Raw genomic sequence first — 14973 nt, 5'->3', positions numbered from 1 at the left:
CGATATCGGCGGGGGGGCGCAAAAATTCTAGTTACGCCACTGTGTGGGTGCCTATGGACAGTGGCTCATGATAAAGGGGTGCATTAACCATCCAATCACATTAAACCAAAGTGTTCCACATATCACAACGACCTACTTTTCTGGAAAAGTCCAATCACAGGTGCAGACCACCAAAGGCAGAATATCAGTCCCTCATTTCATTACTGCAGCTTACCATTTTCTTATTTTCTATCAGCAATAACGCTACTTTAAAAAGGTACATTTTATCTCAAATACAATGACTAATTCTGAAATTAGAAAATGAATGGCAGTGGTAAGGTTAACGATCTGTAAAAAGTTGTTTCTCCATCCCCAGGTTCTTTAGGTTTTGTCATATAAGGGTGGTTCAATACTTAGGACAATAGGACATGTGTAATATTATTCTTATTCTATTTTTCTGCCAGGCCAGTGCAGCTAGACTACAGTTTCCACTCATGGCTCATAACAGTCATAGTTCCAATTTGGGAGATGGTGGGGGGGATATACTGTATGACAGTGTACCATTGGAACAAATGATTACACAAGTATGGGGACTATGTGAAAAAATTATCGGTACTTATGTATTATCTGGGCTCCCATATTAAATGCACCCCATTTTTTCATACCCCTACTATCCAACTACGCATGGAGTTGATTTTATATAGTGTGGCGAGCGCAGCGAGCCACCATGCCCGAAGCATGGCGAGCGCAGCGAACCCCGCGAGGGGACGCTGTCTCATAAGAAAAACGGGAGCCCAGATATTACATAAGTACCAAATTATCTGTACCAATATCATACTATTGATTATACGTATAGGCACAAGGTGAATACATTTCCTCATTTAGAGGTCATGTTATCTTATTTATTAAACCACCCTTGTAGCTGTAGTATTATTTGTGACCTACAAACTTAACAATCCAACGTAACCAGTGGTCAACACCCATCCAGTCTGAATATCTACTCATCTGTCTCCGGAGCTGGATTACAGGGAGGTGGGGAATCAGGAAGATCCCCAGTGGGCCAAACTTCTTGAGAGTCTGGTTGCCTACACCATATAATGCTAAATGAATAATAATAATAATAATAATAATAATAATAATAATATTAATATTTATATAGCGCTTTTCTCCCAATAGGACTCAAAGTGCTGTACCATTGTCTTTACAGCTCGAAATACAAAACAAGCTTAACAGTGGATGTCAGTGAAATGCTTGAGTAAATAGAAAAGTCTTTAGTCTATTTTTAAAGGATTCTACAGTGGGGGCTTCTCGCACTGTGCGAGGAAGCGAGTTCCATAGAGTCGGAGCAGCAAAGTTGAAAGCTCGACCCCCAGATGAATTCAGGGAAATTCTGGGTACTGTTAGTAGTCCTTCTTCAGTAGATCGTACTAATCGAGTATGACAGTAAGGAATCAGAAGCTGCTGCAGGGCTCTGGTCACGTAGGGCCTTGAAAGTGAGTAAGCCAATCTTGAAAATGATTTGCCATTTTACAGGTAGCTAGTGAAGAGCGTAGAGAATGGGAGTTATGTGGCTGGAGTTAATAGTCTGGCAGCTGCATTTTGTACCAGCTGCAAGCAGTCCAAATCTTTTACTGGAAGGTAGAGAGCATTACAGTAGTCTAGTCGTGATGATATAAATGCCTGTATGACTTTGGCAGGTCTTCTGAGGGAATTAAGTGCTTGATTCTGGCTATGTTTCTCAGATGAAAGAATGAGTATTTGATGGTGGCTGACACCTGATGTCTAAGTGTCAGGCCATTATCCAGGGCAACACCAAGATTCCGCACATGATCAGAGTTTTTTAGTGCTGTGCCCCCCAGCTTAAGACCTGTCTACTGTACAAGCCTACAAGGCACTAGGGATGGCTATCAAAAATCAATGTTTTTTTCCAATCATTAATGGTCTATGACAAGTAGGGTTTTCATTCCATCGATGGCACAGAACTGATGCTGCTCCATGAATGGTGGCTTCGGATGTTAAGAAAACATCAGCCACCTGGTCTAATGGCTGAGCTCTGCATGTTTAAAAGCATCAATCATCAATGGAACAGCCTTTGACGGCTATCGCTATATAAAACCTGAACAGGCTGGCTAATATCCCAAATCTACAGCTGCAGCAATGCCCCTAATTTGGTACCTGCACAGGTAACTGTGACTGCTTCTTACATTACTAGAGTACCAACTGCAGCAAAAAAACAGGATGTCTACATTGCGATTGGTATCCAATTCCATACTGCTCTGTCTTGCGCTCCTACTCTGATGGACCAAGTGGCGGAAGGTTCTATCAACCATGAAAGCTCCAATATTGACTGTTCTATACTGGTGATCATCTGCAAGGAAACATCTTCTTCCCCCTAGCGTGACTAAGTACTGAACAGTAATATAGATACGGATACATTTTGGAGCCTTCAATGCATATAATTCCCACTTTTTCTATTAGCTACAATACAAGTGAAAGGTATCCGGACATGATTGATGAGGAGACCTCACAGTCCCAGTGCTGCCTCTGAATAAAAACCCTCCCATGTCTAGGCTGCTGCTGATGTTCTCCATGGGCCTGAGAATCATGTAATGAGCTCCACCAATCAGAGCTCAGCACAAACGTCTCAGCCTCTGGCCTCTGGTGCAAAGTGTCATGGGACTTAGTCAACTTGTGCAGTGTGCCTTGGCTTCCGATGCTCAGCACCATTAATCATTGTCACATTGGTAGATAGGTGGAGCTGCAGCACTATCCCTCTCCCATGCACAAAACCTTTAGCTAAAAAAAATAAATAAATATATATATATATATATATATATGTTTTTTGAAAAATACATGCCAACCACAGGGGGCCCCTAGCTAGAGGGGGGCCCAGGGGTACTGACCCCTTGTGCCCCCATTATAATCCGGCCCTGGTTGATATACTCAAGGTTTCCAGTGACATAAGGTCAACACAAGCAAAATGACGACATGGACACATGTAAGTGCGTTGTGAGAACCAAGTGAATTTGTCAAAATAGGTGTGAAAATTGCCAAGCAAACCTTTTTATTCATCACAACGACCTATAAAATTTATTTATAAAGGAAAATATAATATAATTTTTACATGACAATTTTTAATTGAATGTATATAACAAATGTGAGCGACTCTGGCATTTTAGAGGATATCTTGAACATCTCTCACAGAAATGTTGGGGCTCAAATGTTTAAACCTTATGACTTATCTAGTTGTTTGACTGTGCGATCAGTAAATTGATTAAGCTCAGCTTGTCGTCGCAAATGAACATTGCAAATGATGGTCGCAATGTTGATTCCAGACGACCACTGCGATCGAAAAAATCAGTAAAGAGGTGATTAACACCTCCTAGGGCATTCGCATGGCTATGGATAGCATTTACAAAGCAGCTGCCAACAATATTGAAAATGCAATCCATAATAAATGAAAATTTAAGGACCTTATTCTGGTTGACTCGCAAGTCTGTGAATTTTGCAGCCGTGCAAGTCCATCAAAGGCCGCCCGCTTCCTAAGCAGCCACCCACCCCTCCTCGCACGCCGCAATCCCCCGCAGGCTTGCCAATTGGTGTTTTGCATAAACATTCATTCACAGCTTGCATGCGGGGAGGAAGTAATTCAGTAGTCGCTGACCATCAAATGATTTCTACAGTGCTCGCAGACTTAAGACACCTCTGTGGTGTCTTAGGTCTGCCAGCACCCTGTGCAGACATCAGGTGGGCAGCTGACATCTGCTGATGACCAGCGGCGTAACTATAGCACCGCAGCCCCAGCCACCGCGGGGGGGCGCTGTGCATGTATGGGCGCCGGGGGCTGCGGTGCTATAGTTAAACCCCCCCTCAATCCCCCGCAGACTTACCTATCGTGCTGGTCCTGGCGGCTCCGTTCTTCTGCTGAGGACCACCACAAAATGGCCGCCCCCATATAGCACACAGTTCTCTGAAACTGTCTGCTGTATGGGGGCAGTCATTTTCTGGTGGTCCTCAGCAGAAGAACGGAGCCGCCGGGACCAGCGCGATAGGTAAGGCTGTGGGGGATTGAGGGGGGGTTTGCATGGACGGCGGGGCTGCGGGGCGGCGGCGTAGGGGTGCTTGGCGGGGCGGCGATGGGGTGGTGGGCGCCCCCCCCTAACGGCGGGGGGGGGCGCCCAAAACGTAGCTACGCCACTGCTGATGACAGCTGCCCGCCCCCGCATCATTGCCAAATTTCCATTGGAGCGACCGCTCGCCACCGCCCCCACAGTGCTTGGCGCAAGTGGCCGGCGAATATTCAATTCGCTGTGGCCACTCGCACCAAGTGGCTGCACATGCGCATAACGGTTTATGTGCATGCGCAGTCGCACACCATCTCTTCCCTGCGCAGACACGCAGGGGAGCGAATGGTCCAGAATAGGATCTGAAGTCCCTGTAAGAAATGGAAACCAAGCACAAACAGCAAAATACCCAAAAGAATAGAAAAAAGGAAAAAAATGACATGCTGACGCAATTAGTTATATCAGTGTCTGGTTGTTCTTGATTTAGTTGAAAAAGACAAATGTTGCACAATTTATAATGATAATCAAAGTGTGGACAAGCCGCTACTTTTAATTACAATGTTTTATTTTCATTCTGCAGACCAGTCTAGCATGTAAATGGCTCATATTAAAACAGAATTAGGATTCTCTTAAAGATCAGATGCAATAAAACAGCTTTTTAATACCACTTTGAAAAGCACTTTATTTCAGAGGTTTAAAAAAAAAAAAGTTGTGCTTAATACAAATTATCTCAAAGAATTTTAGGTATTTGTGTATTATCACGGTGCCCAAGTTTCTTACGTACGGCACCGTAGGAAAATCGCATCGCATTGCATGGGACATTGTAACGGCCGTGCGATGCAATGCGATCCTATTTGTCTATGTCATTTATTCACTGCTCTCTTAGCCCCGGGGAATCGCATTGCATCACACCGAATCGCATCGCATCACATCGCACCTCCCGCATATATAGGGTGTACGATGGCATTACATTACCTATACAATTATATCATTGTATGCATTGTATGACATACAATGAGGCTTTTGGCACCCCCCCCCCCCCCACTATCCAAGCCACCCTGAAGTTTGGCGATCGGCGGCGGTGGAACATGTCCTATGACCTTTTCATACCCCTACTATCCACGTCGGCGTGGAGTTGATTTTATATAGTGTGGCGAGCGCAGCGAGCCACCGAGCCCGAAGTGTGGCGAGTACAGCAAGCCCTGTGAGGGGACGCGTATTGGTTTACATGTATTCCGCGTCCCCTCGCGGGGCTCACTACGCTCACTGGTAAATTTCAAGCTGCTTATTATTTGCTGGTGTGTTTTTTACACTTCTGTACCTTATTGTGCCTTTTACAGATAACAATGCTTATTCTGCAAAACATAAATTCAGATTCAACTTTTAAACAGAATAAGGGGTTTATTTATCAATCACAGGTGTGTAAAACCGTAGATTTCTGACATTTTTACTGTAAAACAGCAACATTTTTTAAAAGGCAACACATGCCTTTAAAAAATAAATATGCCATAAATCCTGCAGCTAAACTGTCAAAAACTGGCAAAAATTGATAAATAAACTCCTCAGTGTTTCATGCCTGGACTAATATAATTTCTTCGGTGTCTGATCCAGATCTGCAATCAAAATGTCAATTCCTTTTATGAGTTAGTAAAAGTTTCATTTTACTAAAAGAGAGTTTGGCTGAATCTAGGCTACTCTTTGTGAGGGACTGTGTACACAAATATGCCCTTGTGTCCATAGTCTGACATTATAGGTTGGCTTTTGGTATTTAACTGAATATCAAGGGGCAAAGAGAACTACAGTAGTAGCGAGAGCACTAGTGTCCTTGGATAACATATGAATGCAGAGCCTCCCAATTAACTTAATTTTTACATATTCTGTATACATGTACGTGACTGATATGTACTTACAAAGCCATCACACATTTCTCTCCCACCTACATATCTGACCTTATCTCTTCACTCTCCCACCCGCCCTCTCCGCTCCACAAATGCACGTCGCCTCTCCTGCAAACTGGTTACTTCCTCCCATTTCCTCCGCCAGGACTTTGGCCGTTGTGCTCCATATCTCTGGAATTCTCTACCTCTCCCTATCAGACTTGCCATCTCCCTACAAAACTTTAAATGGGCACTCAAGAACCATTTCTCATCCTAACCCTCTATTTATGCTGACTTCTATCCCTGCTGTGTCACCCCAGTTTGTCTGCCCCGTACCTTTAGAATGTAAGCTCTAACGAGCAGGGCCCTCTCTCCACATCTGCTTTTCTTAGAATATATCTCTGCCACTGTTATAATTTCATCAGTGTCCACTGTTGCAAATGTCTTTGTTATTTACCATGTACGTGTCCTAATTTGCATTTGTACTGTAAATCACAATTTTTCTTGTTTTGTTCTGTGCTCATCTACAGTATGTATTGTCAGGCGCTGCGGAACCCTTGGGGTGCCATATATCTAAATGATAATAATAATAATAAATAAATGTTTCCAGTGGCATATTTATAATGGGTGCAGTGTGCATGGTGCACAGGGAAATGGGAGGAGTGGCTTCAGTGGAGCATGAGCCCCAGGAGCCAAAATCTGTACAGGGCACAGTAATTTAGACTTTACTAAGACAGCCAGAACAGCAGCTACAGCAGCCTATCATCTCTTCTGCCAAGGCGGTAGCCTCTGGTTCTCCATCCCTCCCCTGTAGCCCAGCCAGAGCAGCAACTGCATCTCCTCTCCCCTGCCAAGACAGAGCAGCAGCCTCTGCTCTCCTTTCCCTCCCCACCACCCAGTCAGAGCGGCAGCCCATTTTCTCTCCCCTGCCAAGGCAGAGTGGCACCCTCTGCTCTCTGCTGGTGAGGCACTACTGGGGGCATTGTGTGTTTGTCACTTCTGTGGGCATTTTGCATGTGGCACTACTGGGGGCATTCTGTGTGAGGCACTACTGATGGCATTATGAGCGAGTGTCAATACTGGGAGCTTTATGTGTGTAAGCAGCACTACTGGGGGGCACTATGTGAGTAAGCAGCACTACTGGGGGCATTATGTGTATAAGCAACACTACTAGAGGGCATTATGTGTGTAAGCGGCACTCCTGGGGGGGGCATTATGCGTGTATGCGGCACTACTGGAGGGCATTATGTGTGTAAGCGGCACTACTGGAGGGCATTATGTGTGCAAGCAGCGCTACTGGGGGTCTTTTTGTTTGTAAGCAGCCCTACTTGGAGCATTATGTGTGTATATGGCACTACTGAGGGGAACTATGTGTGTGAAAGACTTGCCTACACTCGCCTCACAAACTTTCCTAACTCGCAAAACTTACTGAACCCTCTTCAGCCAGGCTTTCGTGCGCAACACTCCACAGAGAAAGCACTGACTAACGTTGTGAATGATCTGGTCACTACTAAGTCTAAAGGCCACTATTCACTAATAATTATTCTAGATTTCTCTTCTGCTTTTGACACTTCTCATACAAACACTACAATCCCCATGTCTTAAAGGAACAGCCCTCTCTTGGTTCTCATCCTACCTATCTAACCACTCCTTTAGTGTTTGTTTCTCTGATTCTACCTCCTCTTTGCTACTTCTTTCAGTTGGAGTACCTCAGGGTTCAGTTTTAGGTCCTCTGCTTTTCTCAATCTATACCTCATCTCTTAGCAAAGTTGATCTACCTCCCTGTATCCGCTATAAGCCAAGTCAGTCCTCCTGAGTTGCTGTTACTTTCAGTTATCCGTTACAAGCCAAGTCGGCCCTCCTGAGTTGCTGTTACTTTCAGTTATCCGTTATAAGCCAAGTCAGCCATCCAGAGTTGCTTTCAGTCTCCCAGCCCGTAGCCTGCCTAACGGGAACCCTGCATGACCGGCATTCCCCAGAGGGATCCCGTTTCCTGACCACTGCTGCCACAAGCACTTCCGAGAGTTCCAACCTGCTGCCCTACTAGTGATCTCTGGGAGTCTTCCGTCAGAGGGCCGCGGCCTGCTGGGTAGACGCAGTGGAGTCCATATCCCCTTGCGGAGATACCTGGTAAAAACCGCTACCCAGTTAGACGTGCCTCTGGTCAGGAGTCCAGCCAATCTCCCAAAGTTATCTACATGTGCGTGGGGAGTACATACGGGATGCAGTTAATATCCCAGCGGTCGGGATCCCGGCGTTCAGAATCCCGACGCTGGAATCCTGACCGCCGAAATCCCGACACATTCTCCCTCCGTGGGTGTCCACGACACCCCTGGAGGGAGAATAAATTAGTGTGCCGAGCGAGCCCGCAAGGGGGGGCGATCCACGTCGGCATTTTTGCTGTCGGGATTCCGGCATCGGGATTCTGAACGCCGGGATCCCGACCGCCGGGATTCAGTACTGAATCCTTACATACGGCCAGCTACCCTCTCTCCTCCTAGCCGATCCATACTGGGACAGTCACCTACGGTCGAGCCACAACAACATCGTGTGACAGTTTTAGTGTATTTGTTATATATTTTCTTTGTAATATATTTTTCTGTATATATTTTGAATCCTGATTTAAATGTACACAAATGTAGACAAAAAAGATTCTCTACAATGCAGAACCTTACTTAAAGAATGGGAACAATACATACATAGATGCATTGTGGGTAGATCACAAACACAATATATTCATTGTTCTTGCAGAATAGTGTTTGCTGTAAAGGTGAGGGGTTAATGCAGTGGGATTGTAAGAACAAGGTCAGGTGCATTATCTTGGGACTCAATGTAAAAGAATTCTGTAAAAAATCAGACACTAGGCTCCGCAGACTGAAGCACAAATCAATAATGATTCAGTTTGTCCAGTGTTAAAGCAGAACACACGTATAATTAAAGTGGGTGCCTTTGATAACAAACACACTAGACGGGGCTAGAGAAAGGTGACCCAAAAGGATTTCTCTGACCCTATTATGTCGGCAGTCCCTAAGCTGGCTGCAAAGTACTATATTACTAAATTATACAGGGAGCAATTGCAGATCAATCATTCAGCTAAGAACCCAATGGGCGATGTTGCCCTACGGTTCAGTCCTGCACAGTGATTTAGGCACTTTAAAGTAATATGACTTAAGTGGCCTATGAGTTCAAATATTGTTATGTGCACAATAAAAGAATTAATTTACCTGAAAAACATTTAAAATAATATAAAATAAGACAGTTAACGCAACAAAAATTGAATGCACAGCAAGAAAAAAGCAGTTATACTGTAAGTGGCATATTTAATTAGGTACAGTATTAGTTAATTACCATGCAACACAGGGAGAGGCTATAAATTCAATAGTGCATATAAATATATATATTCAGACAGTTTTGTCCAGCATTCCCCACTCAGATCAGAAATTGAGCTGTGAATAGAAATTGAACCATATATTGCTGACACCTACATGCACTATATCCATTCTACAGCGGATTATTAGATACTGTGGACCTGATTAGTTGGATCAGGCCAACCACACTGCACAGACCTTGCTGACAGCCCCTTTTAATGGGATGGTCCCCCCAAAAATCTAAAACTTTGTACACCTGTACCCTAAGGAGTTGCTTGAAGAAGGCTGTGGACACATCACGTACCCTTTGACCCCATTTGGGGAATATCTGATATTTGGAGTGTGCCCCACTGAGGGGAAGGTTATTACAGCCTGTAAACCATTGAAGAAATAACACGCCAGTACATGCGTTTGATACTACATTTTGATATTTGGAGTTTGACCCACTGAGGGGAAGGTTATTACAGCCTGCAAACCATTGAAGGAATAACACGCCAGTATAAGCGTTTGAAATCATATCTTGTGTTAAACCCCTGATGAAGTCTTTTTTAAGACGAAACGCGTCAGGTTACTGATATCACATTTCCGAAAAGGATACAATTTCCAGATGTGATTCTTGAAACTTTAATAAAGCACTCTGGTTTTATGATTATACATTGTACTGTACTGTATTTGACTGTAATTGGTGGAAATTCCATGTGGTGGTAAAAGCGCTCTCTATACCTCTTTTTTTCCCATTTCTATTGTTGCCTCCCACTAACAGGGGGGGGGGTTTAGAGTAGCTGCTCATACTTTAAGGGCGCACGTGGGGTCATTCTTTGGATATATATATATATATATATATATATATATATATTCTTTTTTTTTTTTTTTAGGTACTGGTATGGTGCTTCCAAAACAACAACAATAGTATTATGTTGTTTTAGGTAATGTCTGATAGTCGTTTCATTGTCCACCAATATTTTCAGTCAGAACACTTTAATACAACGTTTCAAGGCTCTCGGTCCTGTCGTCAGGTATACAGTTCACTGTATATCTGACTATGGGGCAGAGAGCCTTGAAACGTTGTATTAAACACAGTTTTTTTTTCACTATCTGTGTTAGGTCCCTGGAGTGCCGTGCGGTGTAATACCCCTGTAAGGGGTTCTAGTTATATCTCAGAATTGTATATATTGATAGATTGTTTCCAATGTTCCTGGCAGGTGCTGAATCACATAAAAGAGTAAACATGTTCTCTTCCTCAAAAGGAAAAAGAGATCTGCACACTGCTGATTTGAAGATAGTCAAAAATGTATCTTGGATGCATCAAAGCAAAAAGCATTAACACATGGCAGCATATTTAAAAACAAGGCTACACGTTACTTATCTTGAACAAACACCCAGTGTGGTGAATGTGAAGACATGTAGCCAGTCCCATGGCATAATAGCTCAACACCCAGTTTTGATTTATTTATGCAATGTCATGGGGGCAACGTGGCAACCAACAGACGGGCCAGTAGGCAGAAGCCTGAAGTTGACGTCGGTCAAGTGGGACGCAGAGTGGACATCCGCCCGTTCAGTGTTGCCGATGGCATATTGGATTGAGTAGAAGTAATTTTAGTCCAGAGTGCCGCCGTCTACAGAAGCTATTCATTACAACCCCCAGTCACATTGAGGATCTATGTATACTGTATATAATCCAAGAACAGGGTGGCACTTACTTTGTCAAATAAATTATCTGCCTGGGGTGGTGTTCACTGGAATTAAATTAGAACTGTACATAGATACTTAGAATGAAATAAAGTGCACACTCACCAGGGTTTCTCTACAAACTGCCTGTAGCAGAATTTGTAGTTTGTTTGCTCAAAGCATTAGTACAAACAGATAGCTCAATGTTTCGGCCACAGAAATATAGCCTTCATCAGGACCCCACTAGTGCAACACAAGAACAAGTGTAAAAACAGCTGTTCAGGTTCAATTTCCTTTCTAGAAAATTGGTTTATCACATACCCCAATACAAGGACCGCACACCCACTAAGCCTAAAAGTTTACAAACAAACTACCATTCTTTACTGCAATACGCGTAGTAATAATTATACACATAATCAGCGGGAGGATGGAAAACTGCACAGAAATTCTGCCTCACACTTGCTGTATTATGTACAACCGTCTCCCCCCTTAAATATCATTGGCTATTAACATCAAGTTGCCAATTGGCCCTATTATACAAGGGGCAGGGCCAAGTTGTGGAGATTTTTTGCTGGTAATTTTTATCCCTGGAAGTATCATTATTTTTCAATACTAACCAATTGAGCAATACATTGTATGTTTGTTGTTTATGTGCAATTTGTTATCATCGATGCTTACTTTACAGCAGTGGCTCCCAAACTGTGTCCCGTGGCTCCCTGGGGTGATCAATTATTTATGGACAAAACCAGTGCTGGTGGCTGCCAATCATAAAATATGTGTACAATCAGAAGCAAATCCTGCCCTTTACCACATAACTGAACCTTAGAAGCTTATATAAACACAATCGACTTCAGTATATATATATATATATATAGAGAGAGAGAGAGAGAGAGAGAGAGAGAGAGAGAGAGAGAGAGAGAGAGAGAGAGAGAGAGAGAATACAAAACAGCACCTCTGGGGATACCCTGTTAGGCGGGACCCAAATGTGTTTAGGAATGAGGATAGGGGGGTTCAGAGTGCGCTAACAATGATTTTACACAATTAAAAGTAAAAAATACATTTAATAAAAAGAAGGAAAGGCGAGGGAGATTGCGCAAAATTGATGACAGAACCAAGGTTTTGTAAAAATGTAACAATAACATTTTTACAAAACCTTGGTTCTGTCATCAATTTTGCGCAATCTCCCCATACCTTTCCTTTTCTTTATAGGGACTGACAATCCCTGTTTTTGATTGCAGCAGGCCTAACCACTCATACAGGCGCCCTAAACAGATACCCAGGTATCTGTGCTTTTTCTCCAGTATTTAATAAAAAGATGCCACATGGGCAACATATGAATTACAATAATACATTGGTTACAATAACAATGAAAGATTTTCCAGCAGAGGGGCCAACCTTTCTGCTGGAAAATGTCTCATTGTTATTGTAACCAATGTATTATTGTAATTCATGTGTTGCCCATGTGGCATCTTTTTAATAAATGTATTTTTTACTTTTAATCGTGTAAAATCATTGTTAGCGCACTCTGAACCCCCCTATTCTTATATATATATATATAGTCACCTCCTCACAGACCCCTAAGCCCACACAGGACAAAATAATTACCTGGGTAAATCACTTTTCCAACAAAAGTCCCACTATCAACCAAAAAACCAAACAACTGTGGAACATGGTCAACACTGACCCAGATCTTCCTAGTTTAGTGGGAACCAGGATAAGGGCTGGGTACATTCGGGGTCGCAGCATTGGTGATCAACTTGTTAAATCGGATGTCTCCCTTATGCGTAGCACACCGGCCCATTTTTTATCCAAAAAAGGAGGGTGTTACAAATGCACAGGCTGTGTAACATGCAGTTACATGGTAACAGGGAACACATTTAGACACCCACATTCGGGTAAAATTTACCACATCCGTCAAGTGCTCACATGTACCTCCCGGTACGTTGTTTATTTACTCACATGCCCTTGTGGGCTCAACTATGTGGGCAAAACTAGTTGTACTTTTAAGGAACGCATGGCCAATCATAGGACAGCCATACGGGCAGCGGCAGTAAAAGGCCACAGCGAACAGACTGTGGCCCGCCACTTCTTTGAGGCCAAACATAACATGGCCACCCTTCGCTACCGCATAATAGATCAAATCCCTGACAACCACAGAGGTGGTGACAGGGATAAACGGCTGTTGCAACTTGAAAGCCGTTGGATACACAGGCTAGGTACCCTAAAACCTGGCGGTCTTAACGAGACCTTAAATTTGGGCAGCTTCTTATAATTTATATTATTATAATAATTTTATAGATTCAATGTTTATTGTACTTTATGCCCATGTATAGATCCAGGTACCCAGCATGATACAGTCCCTTAAAAACATTAAGGGCACAAATATGATCATTAAATAATAACTATGTCACCATTCTTTTAATATCATTATGATTATTATTTTTCCATGTAGATGGGACCATATCCTGGGTCTTGCGGGTTGACTGTGACAACCACCAGCATAACATGAATAGGACCTTAAATTGTTTCACCGGTTATCACATTATTCATATATGACTAATTGATGTCCACATCATGACCGTTTGCTGGGTATGGCCACACTGACATCTAGTGGCCAGATAGGTTGTTAGCTGGGAACATTTCGTTTTTATATGTATTGCACTAGCACTTTACATTTTTTATTCATTTCATTATAGATGCATGTCTTCTGTTATTTTATTGCAATATCATGCCTTATATCAATGTTATGCACTAAACATGCACTTTGCACTTTTCTCCCCCAGCAGCCTGTGACCTCCCCGCCCGGAGTTCTGACGTTTCACTTTCTGGTTGGTGCCAGCAGTGTCGACGGTAGCCTCGGTCGGGTGACGGAGCGGCGCAGAGGGGCGTCCAATTGTAAGTTTTTTTGTATTTAAACACTGCACGTTGTATCACTTGTTGTTTGTGTATTTTGGTCCTGACGACGGGGAAACCCGAAACGGCGTTGACCGCCACACAGTAAAGTTTTTTCACCTCAAGCCCCGGAGTGACGCCTGTGTTTGTCTCCATACATGCGGTAGTTTTGCTCTACCAAGGAAGGCACCCGGGCAGATATCGTCTGAGTGCGACGAGTGCCGGACACCCCCCCTGACACTATATATATATATATATATATATATATATATATATATATATATATATATATAGATATATATATAGACTTTTGGTTTGCAGGATGGCACTCTAAATAGAAAAAAATCCCGGTGCAAGGAACATAAAGTTTTAGAACATGAAAAGCACTTACCCGCCTTGGTTGTAGAAGGATAGGAACCGGCACACGGGTGGATGGTGAAGAAAAGTTGATTTATTGTACAAACATGATTGCACACAACGACAGCTGTACACCTGACAGCTGTTTCAACCGAAATAAACACCTCTGATGAAAACCATTTATTTCGGTTGAAACAGCTGTCAGGTGTACAGCTGTCGTTGTGTGCAATCATGTTTGTACAATAAATCAACTTTTCTTCACCATCCACCTGTGTGCCGGTTCCTATCCTTCTACAACCAAGGGGGGTAAGTGCTTTTCATATATATATATATATATATATATATATATATATATATATATATATTATTTTTTTGGGGGGGGGGGGTCTAGGGGTGCCATGGAAAATTCTGATACTCTAGGGTGCCGTGATTCAAAATAAGATTCGGAACCCCTGCTTTGCAGACTTTTTGTAAAGTGGCATAACTTAGGTCATGCATTTTGGGACAGTGTGGCCGCTTTGAAAAGTAAATTTAATGTCATTTCTTTTGTCCTCTTTACATTTACTCTGACTAAAAGGGGGTACATTTACTGAAATGGAAGTTCTATTGAAGATGAGATGTTGCCCATAGCAACCAACCAGATTCTACTTTTTATTTATTTAGCACCTTCTAGAAGATTGTAGAGAGAATACGATTGGCTGCTATCGACAATTTTCCCAAATTCAAAAGATTTTCCACCAGTAAATTTCCCCCAAAATGTCCTTAACA

The sequence above is a fragment of the Crinia signifera genome, chromosome 3 (assembly GCF_055691185.1).
Source record: "Crinia signifera chromosome 3, ASM5569118v1, whole genome shotgun sequence".
Lineage (NCBI taxonomy): Eukaryota > Metazoa > Chordata > Amphibia > Anura > Myobatrachidae > Crinia > Crinia signifera.
This window is presented reverse-complemented; position numbering follows the sequence as displayed.